Source organism: Ambystoma mexicanum, chromosome 2q, assembly GCF_040938575.1.
Source record: "Ambystoma mexicanum isolate Mex_15411 chromosome 2q, UKY_AmexF1_1, whole genome shotgun sequence".
Classification (NCBI taxonomy): Eukaryota; Metazoa; Chordata; class Amphibia; order Caudata; family Ambystomatidae; genus Ambystoma; species Ambystoma mexicanum.
In genome coordinates, this window is record NC_090924.1 from 1,266,354,814 (window position 1) to 1,266,369,338 (window position 14,525).

The following is a 14,525-nucleotide window of genomic DNA, read 5'->3' on the forward strand; positions in this document are numbered from 1 at the left end:
GTGGTAAGCGAAGGTTGATAGGGGAGGAGTAGGGTGTTAAAGAGGTACTACTTTCGCCCAGGATCATCAGTGCTCTCAATGGTGTGTTCTCTCCATCAAAAACAGCTGCGATCTCTCGATTTGTCCCACTTTCCACATACATGTTTTTCCCAGTAAAAGCACAAACACAGAATCAAATAAAGAAGGTAATCCCCTGCACAATCCCCACAGCTTTCAAACATCCATGCTTCCAACTCCTGGCCCCTTTCCTAAACATTGAAGGGCAGCAACAAACCTAACTGGTAACAGTAATGCGTTTTCCTTGCATATACAAATCTTTTCTGGCTCTCAGTAAAGCGCACAGTTTGGAAAGGTGACTGTTACCTGAGCACGTGTTTACAGTCCAGACGTTTTATGTACAAGACATAGCATTCTGGGAGTTGTAGTCTTCTGGCTGAACTGGATTAACATCAGAAAACAATGATTTTCACAAGAAGCCACAGTGGTGTTAAGATGACATGGAGTCCCTAATTTGATTGCCCTAAAATATCCTTTAACTAAACAATTATCCCAGTCACCTGCTAAGAAGACTGTAAATGAATGTCAATTCCTTCCCCACGCATTATGGCTTCCTTTTAGTGATCTAATTTGATCTCCCACTCCTGCTCCCACACACACACTTACTCCTACAGGCTCTCTGGCCTTTTTGATTAATCCAGCAAAAAACAAGCCTGCACCATAAACACCCAACTTTGTTTAGTTTTACAAAGAGATGTTAATTTGTGAGATGGGAGCTTTATTAAAAAATCTCTGATCAGCTTATTTAACCATTGTCTGCATCAGATGAGGTAGATGGATCAGGGCAGGGCAGGCTTTGGTCCCCTCCCTTTGTCTGTGTATTGCTCCATGGTGACGGCTCCCTGCTCTGCCAGCGCAGAGACTAACAGGCTGAATGCTAAATGCTGTTTTGCTTGCCCCCAACTGTGTGCCCCGGGCCATCACCCAGTTTGCCAGGCTCTAAAACTGGCCTACGCCCCTTTGTCAATGTGTGCCATTGGGTCGTCCAGCAAAATCCTTTGTTTTATAGTATTTCTAAGCAAAGGGCATTCTCTATTAAGCAAAACATTGTCTATAAAATGATGTTATTGTTTAAAGAGACTCCAAATTCGATCTGAGGGTCTACCCCCACCTACTCTGGCCCTTGGAGGATCTTGCTTGCTCCCTGCTGGAACTGCCGCATGCAATTGTTCTGCTCCCTGCGCAGGCGCAGAAAGCATGATCCAGTCGTTTAACTATTTCCTAAGGGGGTTGAGACTACGGTGGAGTGGGAATGAGGAGATGTTGAGTAAGTGTCTGTTTTCCAGGAGATTCTGTTGTGCAGGAGGTATTCAGGAAAGCCACTGTGATTTAGTTACTTGTGTACTAGCTCTCTTTGTTGATATTTACTGCTTTCACTTTTGCTGGTGAGGATCAGTGCTTTGTCTGATTCCCCCCCCCTTTTGGGAGGGGGGGGGGATTAGACGAAGCATGTTATGCCATTCACATATGCTCGAGGCACGCTGCATGTAGAACCGAAGAACAAGAAGTTTTATACATTTTTGATTCGTATCAAGGGGTGTCATTTTGCCCCACCCTGGGCTTTGCACAGAGGTGACTGCATATGAGTGCACTTGGTCCACGCCATGCATTTTTTGTCAGTGGTCATAAACATAGCGCGGGAATCTGGGTGATCCAGGGTTTCCATTTACATTCATCTCATGTACAGGACTGATTTTAAATGCCCCCTACCATATGCATGCATGGGGGAGTCGTGTACATGGATTCCTATTGAAGCCGCCTGCTTTGAGCAGGTTCAGAAGGCATCCAGATTCTATAGCAATCCGCAGCACCTCCACCAGCATTAACATGTCAATTGGGACGGAGGTGCTCTCATATGCGCCCCACTGATGGGAGTGGTGAGATGGTAACTTTCTGTCTCTGCATGTGCTCAGTGTCACAAATACACCAAAGTTGACCTGTGAGTAAAATAAACCTGACTGAGAGGCCCTGGTGAGGGGGACGGACCCGCTGCCTCTTTGTGGTGTGCCTGCACAGTCTGGATCTCGGGGGCAGGTAAACTCGGCCACTCAGCTGGGCCTCTGGAACTTAGAAAAAGCGTGCACTGAAGGGCCTGAACTGAAACACCCTGGAGTAATGCCAGTGAGAAACTGGGGATGCAGGGAGCACTTGGGGTGCACATTGTAAAGTAGTCCAGAGGATCAGGGGTTCACACCATAAATCGCTGCTTAGTAGGGTACCCAGGTTCCATCGAACCCTACCCTGGAAATGACAGAGAACTCCGCCATGGAGAAAAGCAGAACTGTCTTTTATTTTCCAAACGGACAGGGATCATACAGGAAATGGGACCCTGCTCTTTTCACAGCTGTGAGAAACCAGAAGGTGTCTCACCCACTAGTCCCTGGGGATCTATTCATCCAGGTGGCCAGGAAGCGGCCATCGCTTTTGGATCCAGTTCCTGGGGGTGCACCAGTGCGGGAGGATCACCTGGATGAGGAGTCTTTGTGGGGTGAGAGTGGTACGCCGGATGGCGAAACACGGCCTCCTTTTCCCTGTAACACCTTTATCCCATCCTATCAGATAGGATACGTAGGAACTCTATCCCCAATTCCCCCATTTCCTACATGAACACTTTCACACGGACAGCCCGCTCTGAGAAAAATCAGACTAAACACCCAAGCAGTATACATGACGTATCCCAATACAATGGTCAGGTGAGGTCAGGCAATTACTGACCATCGCTCACACCAGACTTCCATTAAGCTTTCCCACACGGATAAAAAGCAGAGCATGAAGGCACACCATGAGCGAGGCAAAGCACACAAGGAAAGCACACAAGCAGTTCCGAGATGGCAGCTGAACGAGAGAAGTAAGATGGCAAAACAGGAGGGGATCGCAAGAAGGGGAAATTCCCTTGACCTATCCAACAAGAGACTGTTAATTTCACGAGCCCTTGAGACTAGAAAGTGTACGACCAAAAAACCAGGCTGAAGAATCCTGGATTGTTTGTTGGAGATACCCAGGGCCCTCCCGTTTCGCCAATCAAGGTGGGGAGAAGTAGCAGCTGCCGTGGTACCATCCTTGGCTCCAAGAACAAAGCAGTATCCGTGAAATCAACAAAGCTGGTGAGTTGGGGAGACTGATACAAGACTGGTGTGTGTTGAAGCCAAGTTTGCAAGTGGTCATTTTGTATGGTGAGCGCTGGAATGTTGATTGTTAAAGCGCGTGTGAGAAAAGACGCAATTAAAAGTTAAACTGCTGATGAGTGTTTGAACTTTGAATAGACTTTTATGCAATATCTTTTACAGAGTGGTCCGGCACTGTGTGGCTGCTCAATCAAAGGTCTGTGTAAGGTATTTAGCTGAGAAGTGGCAAAAGTGAAAGTTAAATGGTTACATTAAGAAGAGAACAAAGAATTGTGAATCGAAGTGGTCCTGCAACGGGTCAAGCAAAATCCAACACACAGTCGAAAGTTTTCAATTTTGATATAGTAAAGAAAGTTTGGAAAATGAGATTTGGTACGAGCCCAGCAGAGGGGGACCAATTGAAGGTTTTGTGTCAAAGTGTGCCTCAGCCCGACAGAGGGGGGCCTGGGGTGAACAGTGAATCACCAGAGAAGTTGTGCATATGAGAATCCTGAGGAGAAAGGAACTTTGAATGTCTGTTTGTCGCATCAGGCCCTCCGAAATAAGACTTTGGCACAGAAGGTCCTGATACTGAGATTTTCAACTGCATCCTTGTGCTTGAAAAGCCAGAGTGCGTGCTAAGCTCGAGTGTGCCACCTTATCCCGTGCTGAAAACTTGGGGAAGGGTAGCTAAAGGCTTAACTATCATGACCTATAATTTCTTGAACACTTTTCTTTTGTATAGCATTGTTTCCCACTCCCTTTGTATTTAGAAGTACGGAATGGCAATAGGTTTATTAGTATAGGCCCTTTGATTTTGACCAGACTCTAGTAGGACAGCGTTATTTTTTGATGGTCGTAACTTGCTCCCATCCTTAGATTTAGGATTAGATGGGGTGTTTTTCAAACCTAATTGAAGTACAATAAACACCTGTGATCACTTGTGTCTGTCTTCACTGTTTGATACCATACCTTCCTTAAACAGCGCTCAGTGTACCTTTTCACAGTAATGGGAAATACTGTGTCCCCCTTTTGTTGCCACTGGTATAGCCACCTAGCCTGGGAGAGTGCCTGCAGGTTGCAATGTTCATTGCGAAACACATGTAACAATTCTGTCCGTCTTCGCTGGGAACCTCTTCTCTTCTCACCACGGTAAATGGCTATTGTTTGGCTTGGCTGCGTCACGTGGACGAAGACTGCAAAATGGCGCTTTTTGGTCTGCAATCACTGAGGATTTATTCTGCTATTTTGCAGGTGGCTCCTTGCCCTGGGAGACAGGAATGTTCCTCCCGCCCTTGGCTGCGAGCACCAGCCCTGTGCTTCATGCTGCAGAATCTGCATCTCTTCGTTCCTCATTCTGAGGCCTGTGGCTTCATGTGAATTCACTACAGTCATGCTATAGTTTTCCTACATAGGGGTTTGTAGTATTTGGCTCTTCCAGGTTCCTTATAGGTTCCTGAAGTTACATATTGTTAGTTGCAGTGAAGCGGTTGCAAGTGTGCTCTGCGTGACTTTTTGTTTTCTTGATTTTCTGTGTTTGGCTAGTGAAAGTAAAAAAGCTTCTGACAGTATGTGAGTGCATCTGTCCTCGATCTACGGAACTGTGTATGCATGTTCTTAGTCTGTGCATGTGCGTGTCTGTGTAACTTCATGCAGGGATGCGGGTTTACTTTGTGACTAACGTTACTATGTCGTGGTGTCACTAATGTCAGCAGGGCTGGATATTTATCATTAGTCAACCTAGTCCTGTGATGGGGCATCTGTACCTGTGAAGACATCAGCTGGATAGGGCTTGAACGGTTGCATAAGAGTGTATCTGTTCACATACGTGGAATGCAGCGGTCCACCTAGGAGTTTGCCAAACAGTGACTGACATCTGTCATTTCTCATCCTTCGGGCAGTCATCTGAATAGGTGACATGAGGGCCATTCTGGGGACCCTCTCCAACATTGTGATGATCTGCACCCATGCTCGTCTTTTCCAAGTTGGCAATCTGATCTCACTGCAGCGTTTCTGCTGGGTGTTGCAGTCTGTCTGGCAGGCTGCTGGCAATAGCGAGCTGGCCCTAATGGTTGAGTGATCCGGTCTTTGCACACACCTTTGGATAGACTTGGGAGGCTCTGCTACCTTAAACTTCTAATATGGGGTGTCTTTCCTTGCATCAAGCTACCCTCTCTGTTTTGGCGACCTGTGACATCCCATGATGTCTGCAAATGTCTTGATGAGTTTGTTGTGCATTGCACTCTCCTCCCTGGGGGCTATAAGATAACCGGTCTGGAGGCAGAATGGTCTTGATCTTCCCTGAATGGGTCCCTGCTACTATCAACCCCACTCAGTCCTACTCTCCCTTCAAATGCCTCGTCTGCATACTTGGTGTCTCTCCAACCCTCTTTGACTCTCGCCACCATCTAAAGGACCCCTTGTTCGGTCTCCCTTTTTGATATGAGATGGTCTCACCTCTCCTCTTCGCTGCTTGCCTCCACCTCCAAGCTTTTCCTTCTTGGGGACTTACAATATGCACCTTTACTTCCCTGATGTGTCCCCCAGTCTTTTCCACAGCCTCTGTGACTTTCTTTCCCTCACCATTCATCTGTCTGGGCTGACACTCTGCGAGACATACCTTGGATGCTGTCATTTCTGCAGACACCCCCCTCTCCAACCCTCCCACTATACCTCTCTCCTGGCAGACACTGCTCTCCTTTCCTCTCACCTGGTTCTCCTAGGTCCCCCTGCTAAGCCCCTGCCTGCTCTGCCTCTGCCTCTGTCATTCGACCGATGAAGCAAGTGTCAGTTGCTGCTTTTGCCAACATTTTCAATCCCACTCCTGCCTCTGACTCCCACACTGACTCTGCCCTTGCCAATCTTTATCTCTCTATCACCAACACTCTGGACATTCTTGCCTGTGCCATGACGATCTGCATGAAGCCTGTCTCCAAGCGCAACACCTGGTATGATTCCAACCTAGCCTCTTTGAAACGCAAGTGCAAAGTGGCTGAGCGGAAGTGGCAGGCATCGGGCTCATCCTCTGACTGGCCTGCCAAAGGCCAACATCAATACAGACTCTCCATAGCTCGAAGAAGAGGGCCCATTTCCAAGCCTGCATCTCTGGGGCCACTAACCACTCTGGCAAACTGTTTAAAATCTACAAGGAACTCGCCAATCCTGGTGCAGTCTCCACATTCTCCCCTCCCATTCACTAGCCCTCTGTACTTCACTGGCTTCTCAGGAAACCCAGGACAGCCTGTCTTCACTCCCCTTTTCTACCATCCCTTCTCCCTACCCAGATCTCAACCCTTCCTTGTCCCCCTCAGCCCGTTTTACTCTCCTCTTTCTTACCCATAGCACAGGATGAGGTCTATAGACCAGTTCTCTCTATGAAGGTCTCCTCCAAACAGGTGCTCCCCTGCTCCTCCAGAACTATCGAGGACAACATTGCCAGCCTTGGCTTATTTCTGGAATCGCTCCTTTGCTGCTGGCTCCTTCCTACTACTCCTCAAGCACTCCGTTGTGCATCCTCCTCAAAAGCCATGTGCTGACCCCTGCTGCCCTGCTAACTACCATCTTATCTCCATTAACCCCTTCCTGGGCAAACTCCTGGAGAAGCTGGCTATCTTCCTACTAATCCAACACACTGAATCTGTTGGTTGTCTCCACGACCACCAGTCTGGCTTCAGAGCAGCCAGAGGCACATAAACTGCTCTTCTGAACACCCATGAAAACTTGCTCTGAAATCTCGACTCCAACTCTCCACCTGTTCTTATTCCTCTGCCTTTGACATGGTAAATTATGCCACTGTGACTAATTGGCTCCGTGACACACTTGGCATCACGGGACTGGCACTGGACTAGTTGACCTCGCCTTTTCTGACCCCTATCACACTCTCCACATGTGGTGTCCCTCAAGGCTCTATCCCTTGCTGTAGCTCTTCAACACCTACCTTGCCCCTCAGGTCCATCTCATCTCGTCCTTCTCTCCTCACTTCCAGTGTTATGCAGACGACACGTAGGTCTCCTACAAACTCCCCCCCTACTTCCTCCTCTTCTTGCACACTCATCCCTGACTGTCTGACTTTGCTAAGCAGAGAGTGGGGGTAGATCTCTGTCCTCCATAGGAGCCTCCCTCTGCAATGGTCTCCCTGCCCTCTGCACTTGCCTAGCCATTGTGGCTTCCCCCCTCCCCACCCCTCCTCCACGACCCCCCCTTTCTTTTCTCTTGCACATTTTAACCTGCACTGCCCCTCCCCGCCCTCCCCCCTTCCCTCGCACTTCTTGTTCTGCACTTCCACGACAGAATGTCACATGGCCTAGTAGGACCGTTTTTGTTATGTTCCCCCACCCTTTATGTGCCTTGTGGCGCCTTGAAACACCATTTGTTGGCTAGGCATCTTACAAATACACAATAAAAACCGGTTTGAAAACTGCAAAAAAGATCCTCTCCACCCCACCACCTGTGTTTCCTCTCCCCTGACATGACGCCGAGGTACATCTGTTCTGCTGCATACTTGGGGGGGTTTTCTGCGATATTTGAACATGCCCTCCACTGATTGGCCAATCTGAATACGTTTTTAATGGGGCTTAAAGGCTGACACACAGGCGGAAGTGCTAGGTTTTGATTTGTTGACGCCGTTTTGCAGAATATTTCTGCTTGCTGTGTCATAAAAGACTGACATTGAATCAATTCATACTGCCTGCACCTAATACTCTCACCGGAGTAAAGTACTCATTCCACAATATTTTCACCCAGTGAGCTCCACTTGGGACATGCCTCCTATTCTCTGTGGGGGGGAGATAGAGGGGGGGGGAGAGAGAGGGGGGGGGAGAGAGAGGGGGGGGGAGAGAGAGAGAGAGAGAGAGACAGAGACAGACAGACTTAGCCGAGCAATGGCTATTGGGCATGGGCGTCCCGTCCATGAGCACTTGAAGTCCTGGGTCTGTTAAGTGCTTGCGGGTCGAGAGGTTTTGAGCAGCAGGCATCTGATCTGCTGGTGTGTGTCAGAATTTCCCTTGGTGTGACAAAGGGGCCCCACTTACTGAAAAGCGAGCCGCTTTATTGCAGAAGCCAAAATACATATGCACCGAGTACAGCCTCCAAAGAGACATCCCTGGTGGAAGAGACTTGGAGAAGCCAAGATGGTTGAATCCCATTTTAGCTTTGCCTGTAACGTGAATGATGTCCAAATGCAAAGCTCCTTAACCAATTGAACTACATTCTGAAAACTGAAAAGCAGAGTATATCAGTTCCACTGGGGAGCAGCACAAATACTGGTTTCATGTTCGTGGAAAGGTGTATAACGGTGCTCTTACGTTGGCCTTGCTAAACTACTTTCAGCTCTAATTTTAGTGTCTTTGATGTAGTGTTGAAAATTACCTGCAGAGGGTTTGACTAAAAATAAATGTGGCTTAAATGTACTTTACTTGCCCATAATTAACGTGCTTCACCCCTTCAAGTGGGATTGCTTGAGGCGTGCCATGGGATTCCTTAACAATGCTAGCTCCGTGGCAAGACCTGCCCAGTGCTAGAGGTCCCTGACTCACATTAACCAGGGAATCCATCTTCCTTTGCACTTCTCACAGCTTCCTGCTTACCTGGAGCACTTTACGGCACTCCCTCACCGCCCACCGCTCACCGCCCCCCAAGTGACTGACCTCCGTAGGCTCAACTCCTGCTTCTTTAGCTGCTAGTAGTTTCATCTAATAGGAGGGGGGCTTCGTCTATAATTGTAATTAGTTATTTATAACCCGCTCAATAGCCAGAGGTTTCTATGCGCGGACGGGGATCGAACCTGTGTTGCTCCGCGTCATCTTGCTTCCATGAGAGCGCTTTGCCCCCGAGTTATCCTCCCGAGATACTGAGAATTCCTACACCCAAACTTCATTGCCTAGACTTCCATTATTCATTTTATTTAAGGTGATTAGGCATTTCTGCTCACTAAATCTGACAGGGAGGAATTTACTGTGTATTTAATTTGGTCTGTTTTTCATCACGTCTTTACAAGTGTAGCGACATAAAGAGTGAATTGTTGCAACAAGGGTGTTCGCCGCTACTGGTACTTGGGGTCCTGTTTTTGTGAATTCTCTATCCGCCTGGAAGCTGAATTGGTGCTATTTGCCAAGCGCATCCTCGCTGAGTTGCTTTCCAAAATGTGCTTTCTGAGGTAAACGTAGGCTACCTTTAAGACCGATGGTCAGATGGCCGAATTCAAGGGTAGGCATCACTCGAACACGATCGTTTTCTTTCATTGGTGTGTTGAAAAGAAATCTGAGAAGTTTGTGCCAGCTACACAGATCTGTGTGGAGCGAGATTCCAACCCTGACAGTTACATTTTTTAAATCATAGAATTCACTTCCATTAGAGTGTGTGCATGTATAGAGTATGTATTAGGGTGGGGGAAACCATGGATTGCCTGGAGGTAAATTGGTAACACTCCACCTTAGCGTGTGCCCATCTGGTGGGCCCACACTTGTGCCCGGGTTAATGAATACATTTTTCCAAAGAAGACTTGCGTATTTGAGAAGGTTTTTTGGAAGCACCGAGTGGTATAGTTTATTTTTCATAGATTAGGTAACTGCTCCTGGGAAAACGCTCCTTTACTCTCTCTCTCCTGACCGCTATTTGAAATTCGAGTTGGCAACACCACAGTGATGTTTGACACATAGAAGATATATTGTTAAATCCCAGGCGAGTGCGATTGAAGAACAGGAGCCAATTGGCTTTCAGAGTTCTCGCCCATTAATGACCATCAGTAACGGTCCAATATCGTGCAGTCATGGCGGCTGGCACTATCGCTAATTGCCAAATGCATCCTAAACGCACCCTCCGAAAAGGTCGCGAACAAGTAAGGTCTTTGGGTACATCGCCACAGAGTGCAGACTGTCCCTTGAGATGAGGGTGGAGTGGGGGGGAGGCGGGGGCACAGCCGCGCGGCACCAAGTTCACTACTTAATCTTGCTCCGCTGGGAGCTATGACAGGCAACAATGCAAAGTTTGACGACTCCCAGTTTCTTGCGCGTTCTAGCAGCGGCGTGGCGGGCGCTGAGCTTACGCAGGAGACTAATGTCACTCTTGCTTCAATCTCCATGTAACGAGGTCCACCTCCATTTGCAATGGGATTCCCCAATACCCATGGCCTGCAAGATACAAATCGCTGCGCAGGAAGGTCCTAACTTCAAGAAAAGAAAATGCCATCAAATGGCAGCCCTCCTTTTTAAAAGACCCGGCTGCATTCGAGTCATTGCAGGACATTAGAAGCTAGCGCTTTATCTCCGCCCAACATCACTTCCTCGCTCTTTCCTGAGTGAGAATAGCAGCGGCCGCGCAGCAGCCCATTGGCTCCACAGAAGTCTTGGGGAGGAGGGCTAGCCGTGGAGCAGTGTGTACCCCCCCCCCCCGTCTCGCGCGTTACAGACCACAAAGAGCCCAGCCCCTCTGCAGCTGGCGATGGACGATGCCTCACCCCACATCTCGGCCGCTATACTGCTTCTAGGCGCTTTGAAGAACTACACGAGGGTATTTTCCCGGGCCTAGAGCATGGATTTTCCCCCGGCCGTGAGATTAAACGTAGGTCTTTCTTTATAGAAGGTGCTTGCCATTGTGTTTTGATTTTTTTTTTTTTAAATCGTGTCATTTGGAAATTGCCTATCAAGTCCTCCTGTGCATTTTAATTTTCTCTTAAACCAGCCGTTGCATATTTGTGTCGGAACCCCCCTTACTGAGCAAGGCCACGGTGGGTTACACGTAGGGTAGCTGGAGTTTCCCCCTGGCAGATTGAGCATGGCCAGAGTTTGGGAATTGTCGCTTGAGTTTGCTGGAGAGTACGAGCGACATTTTTGTGGAGTACACCTGGGCCTTCTCCGTTCCTTTTACCCGGTTCCCTGCAGAGTGAGTATGCACGCGCTCTCTGGATGAATATTTTGGTCGCTCGGTGGTCTTTCTGCGAGGCAGTCATCTGACACTTTAAACACGTTTGCCTGATTTTGTTCTGTGGTTCTAGGTGAGACGTGACCAAAACATATTGACTTTTATAGACTATCACAAAAACAGACTTAAAAAAATACCTACTGCCAGGATTTTTCTTTTAATTAAAAACACATTTTAGCAGTTATTTTAAATTTGTTTTGCCCTCGATATTTAAATGCAACTTTTAGTACTTTGTCACCCATGCAATCTCACCTACACCAATTCTCTGCAAGCACTTGGCTGGCCATGCGCCCTCTCTGCCTCCCACGGTGGAGGACGGCTCGTACCCACAGACTGCCACTTTCCATAGGGGATGGGGGGTGCTTCCTTTACTTGTCCCCATTCTCCCAACCAACGTACATCCCTCCCCCCAAACTTCAGCCTATATTTATTTTCAAGCTATATTTTTGTTAGTCAACATGTCTCTTTTTTTGTTTTTAAAAGCTGCGTTTATTCAGTGGCCCTTTCCTGTGGATGGCGCTGTCGCTACAGTGCCCTATTGTCATAGGCTGTGCCTTCGGTATCCCTGGCCGGGTATTGGCCTCCATCCTCTGAATGAAAGACGCATTGCACCTGCTTACCTTTCCTTTAACATGCCGTTAAACCTGCTTTGGTTCCCTGGGGGTAAATCCGAGGGGCACATTCTCCCAAGGTATGGGGCCGAGCAGCAATGCATGGGCTCCAAACCGTTCAGGGTGTCTATATCTCACTGCGAGACGGAGATGCGAGCGAGCAGGGCTAGGTGAGCAGAGATCTGCTGAGGCGCTAAAACAGGAGGTAGGTGTACTTCTTTAAATCCGTAGACTCTGTAGCGCTTAACAGCTACGCTGTAATAAGTCTCGGGCGGATAGCTCAGGGGCAACGTGCTCGCCTTGGAAGCAAGAAGACACGGAGCACCACAGGTTCGATTCCCGGGTCCGTGCTTAGAAACCGCTGGGTACAAAGCGCGTTATAAACAACCCATCATATCATAAATACGGAGAAAAACCTGCAGCATACTGCCACTGCCGTATCCAAGGTCTCTCAAATACAAATGCACGTAGTTTAAAATCTATATGCGCATATATTTTATTATTATTATTATTATTATTGTGATGGTATTTATTGAGCACAAACCTATCTTCCCGAAGCAACAGAGCACTTTACGGAGGTATCCAACAGTACAGATGCATAAGCTAGCGCTTTACGGGGGTATCCAACAGTACAGATGCACAAGCTAGCGCTTTACGGAGGTATCCAACAGTACAGATGCATAAGCTAGCGCTTTACGGGGGTATCCAACAGTACAGATATACCGCGGTGGGTAGGATACAGATATTGCATGTCGTCTTGAGTAGCTTGCACCCTTCTACTTTCTCTTGTCACCCTGATACTTTGTGTCCCAGAGTTAGAATAAAAGCAGCAGGATTCCGAGTATAGAACAGAATCGTTGAGCTGCTGACTCGTGAGGGCACATTTTCAGCACTTTGTATATAAAGCACGTGGGGTATTCAGGGAGATATGTTCTGCGACAGGGTTTGCGTCTGTTGAACCAACTCGTCTAAACCCGTTCCTACAGGGATCGCGGCCACGAGGGGAACTGAACTCTGTGATTATGTGTAATGAGGGATTAACCTGAAACAACTGAGAGTTGACCATTGAATTTTCTTCATTGCAAGAGACGTTTTTGATGGTGCATTCTGTATGACTAACCAGTATATGTCCTGTTTTGAAAAAGGCCCGAAGGCCGAAACACGCGTTAACCATTGGGCATAAAGTCACAGCAATACATACTTAGTGCATTTTACTGAGTGTCTTTTTGATCTATACACATTTTCAGCACACCTCTGTGGCTCCTGTTTTGTTGCCCGCTTATCTTATTTTTAAGGTGGGTTTTAGGCTCTAGGAATGGAACCTGCCAGTGCTAAGCTCCAATTATATTGTTGTTGCAAGTTTAGGCAAGATCACAGGAGCGGTCTTGGGGTTTAGCCTAAGCCCCAGTTTGGTAAGTTGAAAGAGAAGGGTTTGTTGCTCCCGGCTATCTTGCTAAAAATAAATATTTTCAACGCTTTGGTTGGTACGAAGTTAATTCGTTTATTGTTCGGTGTTTTCCGGTGATTGTTTCTAAATACATGTGTTTATGAGAAACACTATTAAGAACTTTGTTAAGCAAGTTGAGGTCAGCCGACACGTGTTTCGACCTTACGGTCGTTCTCAAGGCTGAACAATATTCAATTAGTGATCAGGTAGTGAAATATTACAATTTTTCAGTCGTGGTGTTTTTAGGTGATGTGCAAACATAGTGATAGGTAACAACATGACATCAAAACACATTGATGTGTTGATATATAGACATTTTGAAAAGGGAAGAAAAACATTGGAAGAAAAGGAGGGAGGAAAAGACGAGAGAGGTAAGTAGCTGGTTAGAATTGGGCTTGTGGTGAAATAGATTGAGGTAATTGCCTCTTACCCAGTTGCGGTTTGCTGTGTGCCCTCCGTGGGGTTCTGTATTGTAAACTGTCCTTTACGGCAGTCCTGGCTCCTGTTGGGCCCTGAGAGAGAAGGAATTACAAGGGGTTGAAGGGATAGGTGGGATCTTGAAAAGGGGAAGGATCCCCTCATGGTGCGTCACTGTTCCCATTCGTTTATTTTAAGTTTAAGTTGGCTGTGATCATTGCACAGGAAACCGGTGGAAAACATCAAGGGCTTTTCCTGAATAGCCCTTGTGTAGTTTCACCTGTTGTGCGCGTTGGCAGTATTAATAGTAGTAATATCTAATTGGATGGTCCTAGATGTACATCAGGGGCCCTTTGGACGAGTGCTCCTGTGTGTACCCAGCCATAGATAGATCGCAGTTATCTTCCTGTTGTTGAGAAGTGAGAAATAGTGAATTTTTTTAAAAATAAAAACCTGCGCTAATGCTAAACATTGTCCTTGGGTGAGCAAGGATGCGTGCTGTCCCCAGATTGGGAGGCTCACCTGTATGCTTTGTCTGGCGTCCCCGGCGGTGCTCTGCTGCTTCTGCACACCGCGCCGGGCGGCGCCATAAGAACTGTTTGTTGACTCACGTTGGTCTCTGGTCGCGCATGCGCGAGGGGTAGTGTCTTGGCGCTGGTCCCGGCGCATGCGCGTGGTAGTAAGCAGATTGCGCATGCGCCGCGGATCAGCGAAAGACCTCGCGAGTGCTTGTGAGTTGGGATTGGGGATCGGGGGTGGGTTGGTCCTAGCCAATGGCTATGTAGCAGAAGGGATCTGGGTGGAATGGCTTGATTGATGGTGTATTGAGAGTCTCTGGGGGTCGAAAAGTGGAACCTGAGTGGGTAATACCTTGGAAGAATCAATATCGATTATGTCCATTGGTGAAGTGCATAATTGTGAATAAGCGCGTATTGTGGCATCAGTTACTATTTGCCCAATTGTGGGGTCAAT

At 47.7% G+C, this 14,525-nt stretch overlaps 1 protein-coding gene across 4 annotated transcripts in view; it reads left to right on the forward strand.

Annotated features, from left to right (window-relative positions):
• The window catches only part of SHROOM4 (shroom family member 4), a 678,783-nt gene that overhangs the window by 437,087 nt on the left and 227,171 nt on the right, over window positions 1-14,525 (forward strand). Inside the window, exon 1 of one of the 4 annotated variants that reach the window (XM_069648658.1) lies at window positions 10,579-10,718. The exons of the other annotated variants lie outside the window; for them this stretch is intronic. The gene's annotated coding sequence lies outside the window, so the exon portion shown is untranslated. Of the gene's footprint in view, window positions 1-10,578; window positions 10,719-14,525 lie in introns of those variants that run through there. 4 annotated transcript variants of the gene reach the window in all.